The sequence below is a fragment of the Vespa mandarinia genome, chromosome 19, assembly GCF_050613455.1.
Source record: "Vespa mandarinia isolate Hongniang chromosome 19, ASM5061345v1, whole genome shotgun sequence".
Taxonomy (NCBI): Eukaryota; Metazoa; Arthropoda; class Insecta; order Hymenoptera; family Vespidae; genus Vespa; species Vespa mandarinia.
The window spans coordinates 1,581,942-1,591,372 of record NC_140828.1 but is presented as its reverse complement, the minus strand read 5'-3'; positions in this window follow the sequence as shown (position 1 = coordinate 1,591,372).

Here is a 9,431-nt window from a genome sequence, read left to right as displayed (position 1 = left end):
GTTTCTCCTTTTCCCTTTGGGTAAAGCGAATTACTCGGAAATAGTTCAAATACGATGATATCCAACTTGAGATAGTTACCTCAAGAGAAATATATATATATATATATAATATATATATACATATATATATATATATAATATATATATATTTCATTCACATAGAGATATTCACATACACATATATGCATAATATATAAATAGTTTCGCGTGAGCGAATTTTGTCAAAGGAATGATAGGAAGAAAGAAGAGAGAAAAGACAAGAAAAGAAAAGAAAAAAAGAAAAAGGAAAAAGAAAAAATAGAAAATAAAATAGAATGAACGTCGAATAGTACTACGATCATTTTTATTTGTATCACTGCCAGGAAAAAGCTTTGACGCATACATACATACATACATATATATATAGATGGATACATATGTATGTATATCTGTATTTGTACGAGTAGGACGAGGACGAATTACCGGACACGAGTTGTAAAGATTCTCGCATCGATGACCGTTTCCAATTCATCCGTGTCACCAATTTTTTTTCATTTTTCATTGGAACATTCCAAATACGTAGAGAAAGAGAAGAAGAGAGAAAAGAAGAGAGAAAGAGAGTGAGAGAGATAGATAGATAGATAGATAGAGAATGACCGGTCGTTGATAAACCGTAAATTGGTAAAACCATCGACAACTCTACGTCGTTTGTTACCAGAAACGATCATAAACCGAAACACGTCGGACTTCGTTGAAACTTTTTTCCCTTTCTCTCTCTCTCTCTCTCTCTCTCTCTCTCTCTCTATATATATATATATATATATATATATATACATATATCTTTCTCTCTCTCTCCCTATCTCTCTTCGTTCTATTTTTGTTTTTATTTTTTTCTTTTCTCTTTTTATTATTATTATATTTTTCTTTCAACCTTTTTCTTATTTTCTTATTTTTCAAAAATTTCTTCTCTTGTCCTCCCCCATCCACCACCATTTCTTCTTCCTATCCCTTACCACGTATACTTTACGAATGGCTTTTGTTTACGCGATAAGATACCAAAAGGGAAGAAGAAGAAGAAGAAAGAGGTAAGCGCGCACGGTTACATTTTACGCGTAGAAAAATCTCACAGTGAGTACAAGCACGATTCCATTGTAGTCGAGATTCGTCTTAAAAGAAAGAAATCGCGAGGGAACGTGACTTCGTTCTTGATAAAGACAGACAGATAGACAGACAGACAGAGAAAGAGAAAGAGAAAGAGAAAGATAGAAAAAGGATCGTAAAGGAGAAAGAGAGAAAGAAAAAGAGAGAAAGAGAGATTCTTGTGTTACGAGGAATACGAATTTTAAAGTAAGAATAAATTTTACATCAGCTATAATAAAGAAACGTGCGAGTACAAATTTTCAACTAACTGAGATCTTCAACGAGAAAGATAGAGAGAAAGAAAGAGAGAGAGAGAGAGAGAGAGAGAGAGAAAAAGCAATTTCAACGTTTATATTATTTTCTTAGTTCTTTTTTTTTTTCATTTAATTTATTTTATTCGAAGAAAAAAAGAAAGAAATAAATAAATAAAGATAAGAAAAGGAATACAATAATTATCGAAAAGGTGTATGGAAAAAGAGAGAGAGACTCGATAAAATTCGAAAAGCGTTCGTGGATTTACGTAACACGTTGACCTCCGAATAATTCAATTAACCCGTATATACATACGTAGGTGTAAATATATATCTGTGTATGTGTATGTGTATGTATATATTACGTACGTGTGTTACGGATAGGTAATTCAATTTCTCTTAAGCCTTTTCGCGCACAGGTGAGAATAATTGCGTCGTGGGAGCCAAAGAAGTAACACAAACGTTAAAACATTTCATTCTACCTTTTTTGCTTCTATTTGTTACATTTAATATCTTTTTTTCTTTCTTTCTTGTTTTTTGCTCTCTTTTCTTTTTGTTTTATTTTTTTTTTGTTTTGTTTTCCTTTTTTCTCCGCTTTATAAAATATAACGATTAATAGTAATCATAATTCTCATCATCGTCGTTATTTTATTCATTGTTATTCATCATATTGTTATTTTGAAAAATAAATCGAAAACGATAATAATCAAGAGACATCAAAATATATATATATATATATATATATATATATATATATATGTATATATATATAACATGAAATGTTCCGTCGATTATTGTCAGTTTTAATTAACAATTATCGATTGTTATAAACATAAAAGGAATATTATACGAGGGAGGAGAGATAGCGGGGAGGGAGAAGGGGTGGTTAGTTCGATAAATCGACGAGATATTTCTTTTTTTTTTCACTCCTCCCTCTTTCTTTTTTTTCTCTCTCTCTCTCTTTGCAATAAAACGAGACGATATAAAAATTTCGTCCATCCACGAACGTGCAATAGTTTTTAGTTTTCAATATGCAAGTAAATAACCAAAAAAATTGAAAAAGTTCGTCGATTATTATTATACGTCAATGGTGAAATTCGTAATGAGTTTATATTTAAAATTTTTCTCTCAATATTTAAAATTTGTCTAATTTCGATGATTATACGAGTACACCCATAATTTCTTTTACGTTAAACTTTTTCATTACGAAACGTAATACGATCGTCAATATCATTTCATTAATTTTCTTTATCGTATCGATTAATTTTCATTCATTACATTAATTCTGATACATATCATTATCATTTATTATTAGCTTTTCGATTAAAATTAAGGTAAAGGAACATAAAGGAAAATGGAAAAAAAAAAGGAAAACGATTGAAGATTTTTTTCACAACCTTCAAAACGAACAAAGCAAATAGAGAGATACACTTTTCTAATGTTCCTTTTAAAATATATCTTTTTAAAGGTATGACCATTGTTAAATCCTATTTGATACATTTCTCAACAATGACGACAACAACAACAACAACAACAACAACAACAACAACAACAACAAAGATATAAAAGAAATAGAAGAAAAAGGGATAAAAAAAAAAAAATAAAAAAAGAGAAGAATAAAAAAACAAAACAAAAAGAAGAATAAAAAAAAATAAAAAGAAGAAGAATAATAATATGATGAAATGGAACGAAGGGAGAATGGAGGAATGAAACGAGAAAGAAAGAAAGAAGAAAAAAAAAAAAGAAAAAGGAATCAAAAGGATCAATCATCGCATTGCAAAAAAGAGCAGGATGATGATGACGACGACAACGATTATGATAATAATGATAATGATGATGATGATGATGATGATGATAATGCGATGATGATATTCATTTTTAAAAGCGAACTCATTTTCGTCTCTATATACATATATATATATATGTGTGTGTATGTATATATATATTTCCGTTTATATATCAGCGAGTACCAGCGAGTACTACAAGATTATAACATACGTGTAAACGAGACGGCAATGTACGTTTCTGGGAGGGGGGACATTCGATTAACCACCAACGGCAGGCTGTAGTTGCTTCCGTTATTACGAGCGAATTGCCTCCGAAGCCAGGAGGCAGACTGGTGGCATGATCCCCCACCGTAGCTGAACAGCTGACTCGTGTACACAATGTCCGTTGTTACGTAGGGGTTTATGGAAACGTGCCTTGCTAACGTGGCTGTTCTCAAACCAGTCCCTCTGGCGTTGTGCCATCCATAAGAAATATATAATACATATATAGACGGTGTTAGAACAAAAAATAAACGAATTTTTTTCCAATCTCTATATATTATCTTTTTTTCTCTTTAACTTTTTTTTCAATATCATTATCTATCTATCTATTTATCTAATCATGTATATATATATATTTAAATGGCTATCCCCTATTGTTTTTAATCATGACTCATCGGAATTAACATTTTGTTGTTTTAACGAATAATATATACGAACGAGTTGAATACGTGTGGAAATTATAATTAGCATACTTTGTCAATTTACACATCGAGTCGATCATTATCAAGTTTTTTTAAACGGCAAACTCTTTTTTCATGTAATAATTCATGCTTTTTTCTCCCCCTCCTCCACAACCCTTCGTATTTCTTTCAAAAATAATCAGAGGATAAATTTATCTCTAATGAATTATTAACTTAGTCTATATATATACACACACAAACATATATATACATACATACATATATATATATTATATATGTACTATCTATGCATGTACTTAAACAAATATTATCACAACTAGTGTGCATTAGTTACGTAATAATCTTTTATTTGAAGGTGACGTAAATACCTTATACTTTATATATTAGTACATATATATATATATATATATATATATATTTATCGTCGAAATATTTACGATCGAACTGTCCCATTCATTCGTTCGTACGATTCATTGAAAAATATCTCGCAATAAAGTTAAGTAGAGTAAAATAAAGTAGATGTAAAGTGCATTGGATCAAGGGGGGATTGGGGGGATGGGAGGTAAATGTGTGTAGCGAAAGGGACAACCAATGATCGTTTTTACTCCTTTTTCTTTTTTTATCTTTTTTTTTTACTTTTATTTATTTTTTATCTTGTTTTTCTCCAAAGTCATGAATATCGATCACAAAACGAAAAACTGTCTATGCTTCCCAACTACATACCTCCCTCCCTCCCTGCTTCTCCCACTCCTCCTTCTCTCTATCTATCTTTACTCCCTATCATGAGTTTTTCGTGGATCACCTTTTCTAAAAATTTATATGGGTCAGTCAGCGTATATGTTCGCTCGATGTTTCGCTGAAACAGCAAACATCGGGCGCCTCGTCTTCCGCCTTTTTTAAAAGAACGTACACGTAAACGCGCCCGAACGAGAGAGAGAGAGAGAGAGAGAGAGAGAGAGAGAGAGAGAGAGAGAGAAAGCGAACAAGCGAGAGAGCGAGCGAGAGAAAGAGAGAGAGAAAGAGAGAATAGTTTCCTTTTTAAATCTAGACGCGATCTCTCGCTTTTAACGTTTAAAAACTCGAGAAACGTTCGGTCAACGATTTATACAAAAACACAGAAAGAAAGAAAGAGAGAAAGAAAGAAATAGAGAGAGAGAGAGAGAGAGAGAGAGAATGAGTGAGAGAGAAAAAAAGAGTTAAATGTACAGACGTACATTCATGCCTTTTCTCTCTCTTTTTCTCTTTATTTCTTCCTTTCTTTCTTTTTCTTTTTTTCTTTTCTTTATCCCTTTCCTGTAATTATTTTAATTACGTACACGTTACTATTAACAATTAATGAATAATACGAATTATCAAATGTTCGCATTCAAGCATTACATTATTCGTAATAAACAAAACGAATAGAATAATTATTTGCCAAATGTCGGATTATCAAATAGAAAAATATTAATCTCGTTGGAATTAAATCTAAACTTTACACACATATATATATATATATACACACATATATATGAGCAATTGAAATAAAATCTTATTAAAAAAGATAATAAAAAAATTTTCTAGAATAAAAATGGAGAAACCAATGAGCTAATTTATAAATTGATTTTCGAATAAATTTTACGAACAAATATATATATATACACACATACATAAACGTATACGTACATACATACGTACATATATCTCGTTCTTGATCGAGGCTGATTAAAATTACGTCTAATCAGCAACGTAATCAGCTCATTACTAGAACGTGAGTCCAAACAAGTAATACTCTCTCTCTCTCTCTCTCTCTCTCTCTCTCTCTCTCTCTCTCTTTCTCTTTCTCTCTTGCATTTAGAATATCAGAAATAATAATATGCGGATTGGCTAGTCTGACACAATGTTCTGCTTTCAAGCTCGTATATCGATATCAATATCGAATGTGAAAGGGGTCAGACTAATGGTTCGCAGAGAGATTCGATAATCTAAGCGATTCCCTCATCGACTTGCATCTACTCTATCTTTCTCTCTTTCTTTCTGTGTGTGTGTATAACTATCCTTTTGCGCAAGCGCAAATCGATGTAATCGAGAGAGATAGTATTATACGATTCAGTATACAGACAGATACAAATACATTTTACATGGGATAAATATACTATATGGCATATAATTTACATACTATTCAATTATGTTTACAAATATGTGTATATGTGTATATATATATATTTTTCTTTTTTCTTTCATATTATTATAATATATATAATTTGTTTTCTTTCTCTTATACAATTCAATTTATGATTTAATGAATTAATCATTTATTATTATTATTATTATTATTATTATTATTATTATTATTATTATTATTATTATTATTATTATTGTTATCATTATCATTATCATTATTAACGTTAACAGAATATATTCGCGGCGAGTAAATCTTTTTTTTCCCTGTATTAAAATTCACCGATACGATAAAATTTCAATCCCTCCCACCCCCCCTCCCAAATAACAATTTCGCGATTCTCAAAGTGCAAACTCCTTTTTTTTTTTTTACATCGTTAACGACCCGTCCAGATAAGATAAAACATTGTAATATTCTTCAAGCGCTCTCTGATATTTCGTAAGAGTTTCTTTCTATCGTTTTCGTGTGCTTCGATTTTTTTTCCCTTTTCTTTTATTTAATTAATCTTTTTGCCTTCCTCTTTCTTTCTTTCTTCTTTTTTTTTTCTTTTTTTTTTTAATCAAAGTCGACTTATAACTCAGCCAAAATAATTTTTCAACTTTGATAAACGATAACGCGGACGTGGTCCTGACAATGCTCCGGTTCGAATTACCGCGATCAATTTTGCAGGGGTCGAAAATGAATAGCCAACAGCCTCCCTTCTCGGCACGTATGAAGTACTTTCGTGCAAGTTAATCACTTAACCGAGTGGCACACGCGATGCAAACGATACGAGATGACTGACGGATTTACAACATTAATTTCACTTTGTTCGTTAATTTTCGTTTATTAATTATTTCTCTTTTTACTATATACATATATATATATAATACACACACACACACACACACACACATATATATATATATCCATCACTTCTTTTGATTTATTTAAAATCATAATTGGGATCTTAACCGTGAGTTTAATTAATTACTTTTAATGATCGTTAACGAATCTTCGAAATGATAAAACCAATTCATGTTATTATCGGATTTTCGAAGTTCGACGAAAAAAAAAGAAAAAAAAAAAAAGAGGGAAAGAAAAGAAAGAAAAAAAGGAAAAAGCAATTATCGATTAAATCGATTTACCATTCGAGTTAATTTTAACTTTCATGAAACGTTCTGAATTCGTTTCTGATCGTCGAAAATCTTTCTTTCTTTCTTTCAATCTAACTATCTAACTATCTCTCTGTTCTAAGGATCGTTCGTATAATCGTCGTATTGTTGTTACTGCTAACGACAGAAGAGGAAACAAGGGATGATGAGACTTAGTAATATTCTCTTTGTATGTATCCACCTATCTATATATCATTCTATCATTTGACGAGAGAGAAAGAGAGAGAGAGAGAGAAAGAGAGAGAGAGAGAGAGAGAGAGAGAGAGAGAGAGAGAGAATACTTGTATAAGTTATTCAAAGTTTAACGAGAAGAATAAGGTAGTGCAGGTTCAAAGTGCATCCTTCGACTTTTCCCTAGCAACGATGCGGATATAACGAGATCGAGTTGCTTGTTCGAGAGAAGCAAAAGAGAAGGGAAAAAAAATAAAAGAGAGAAAAAGAAAAAAAAAAGGAAAACGAAAGAAAGAAAAGAAACAGAGAAAGAAAGAAAGAAAAAAGAGGAAAATAAAGAAGAGAAAAAAAAGAGGGAGAAAGAAAATTAGATCTTCTTTGTCTATCTATAGCGAACATCTTTTACTTTAAAAGAAAAATGAAATTTCTTATGTTCTCTCTTTCTTTCTCTTTCTCTCTCTCTCTCTCTCTTTCTCTCTCTCTTTCTTTTTTTCTCTCTCTCTTTCTTTTTTTCTTCTCTTAATTATTTTAACTAACCATCAACTTATATCTCATTTTTTTTTAATCATATCAAATTAACGAAAGTAAGATAAATTTTTTTCTCTCATTTCTTCTCTTTCTCTCCTTCTTTTTCTTTACGATAGAAGGAGTTAATTTATCAATAATATGACAAATCATTATCATACAAATGACAATTTTTTTCCAATAAAATTATATACATAAAATATATAGAATCATTTTGTAATGTATATATGTATATATGTATGTATATGTGTTATATAATTTTTCAAGTGATAAAAATATCAAGACATGACGAATATAGAGAATTTTTGACGAAATTCTCGTGTACACACCTCTCTCTTTCTCTCTTTCTGTTTCTTTTTTTTTTTTTCCTTTGACCTTCGACAAAAAATGATGATTAATTAATAACATGTAACGTGGTAAACAACGATAGGAGTCAGCGATCCGTACAAAGTCCGTTTTTCGTAATTACTCGTGAAACTTGTCTGCTGTAAAAGAAAGCAAGCGAAAAATAGCTTTGTTTGCTAAACATCGACCTAGTATAAAGAACGAGAAAGAGAAGGATAGAGAGAAAGAGAGAAAGAGAGAAAGAGAAAAGAAAAATATGGGGAAATGTTCTTAATGGTAGTAAACGTACATACATAAACGAAAAGTTTGGGAAAACGGAATAAGATAACTTAAATTGTCAAGAGGAAAGAAAGAGAGAATGAGAGAGGAAGAGAGAGAGAGAGAGAGAAGGAAGCAGAAAGAGATAGAGAGAAAAAAGTGAGACAAGCGTTCTAACTCTTTTACAACGTGCTAAGGTTCGTTTAACGAGCAGCTATAAAAAGAAAGACAGAGACAAAGTCAGAGAATAAGAGAAAAAGAGAGAGAGGGAGAGAAAGAGAGAGAGAGAGAGAGAGAGAGAGAGAGAGAGAGAGAGAGAGAGAGAGAGAGAGAGAGAGAACAGCACGAGTGCTATTAAAAGCGTGTTAAGAACACGTCCATGTCACTTTTTTGAAATCTTTTCGAAAAAAAAAAAAACGAGAAAGAGAAAGGAAAAAAAGGAAAGAAAGTAAAAGAGAGAATAAGATAAAGATGATAATAGAAAAATGCTACTCAGTATGATACCCATGTAGAAACTCGTAATTCACATTATATACATGTGTGTGTGTGTGTGTATGTATTTGTGTGTGCTAGAAGGCGTCGGCGTTAATAAAATGGCAATTCATTACGATTTACCTCCTGCCGTTCCCGTTAATTTAACAATAAATTTTCATCGTTGGTACGAGAACCGAGATGTGCGTTCTCTCCAACAGTGCTACTACTATTTTCTCAGTGAGCGAGAAAATACGAACACACACACACACATACACACACACACATTATATAAACGCAAAATACGCAGAAATACGCGAATACACGTTAAATACGTATAAATAATCGAATATTAAATATTCTCGATTAACACGTTGAATTTGGCAATTATGCTAGCACAATTTTTTAATTAGTTTCTGTAAAATTATAAAACGAAATTATTGCATAATACAAAAATCGATCATGAATTTTAATCGAGTAAAAAAAGAAAAAAAAAAAAAAAAGAA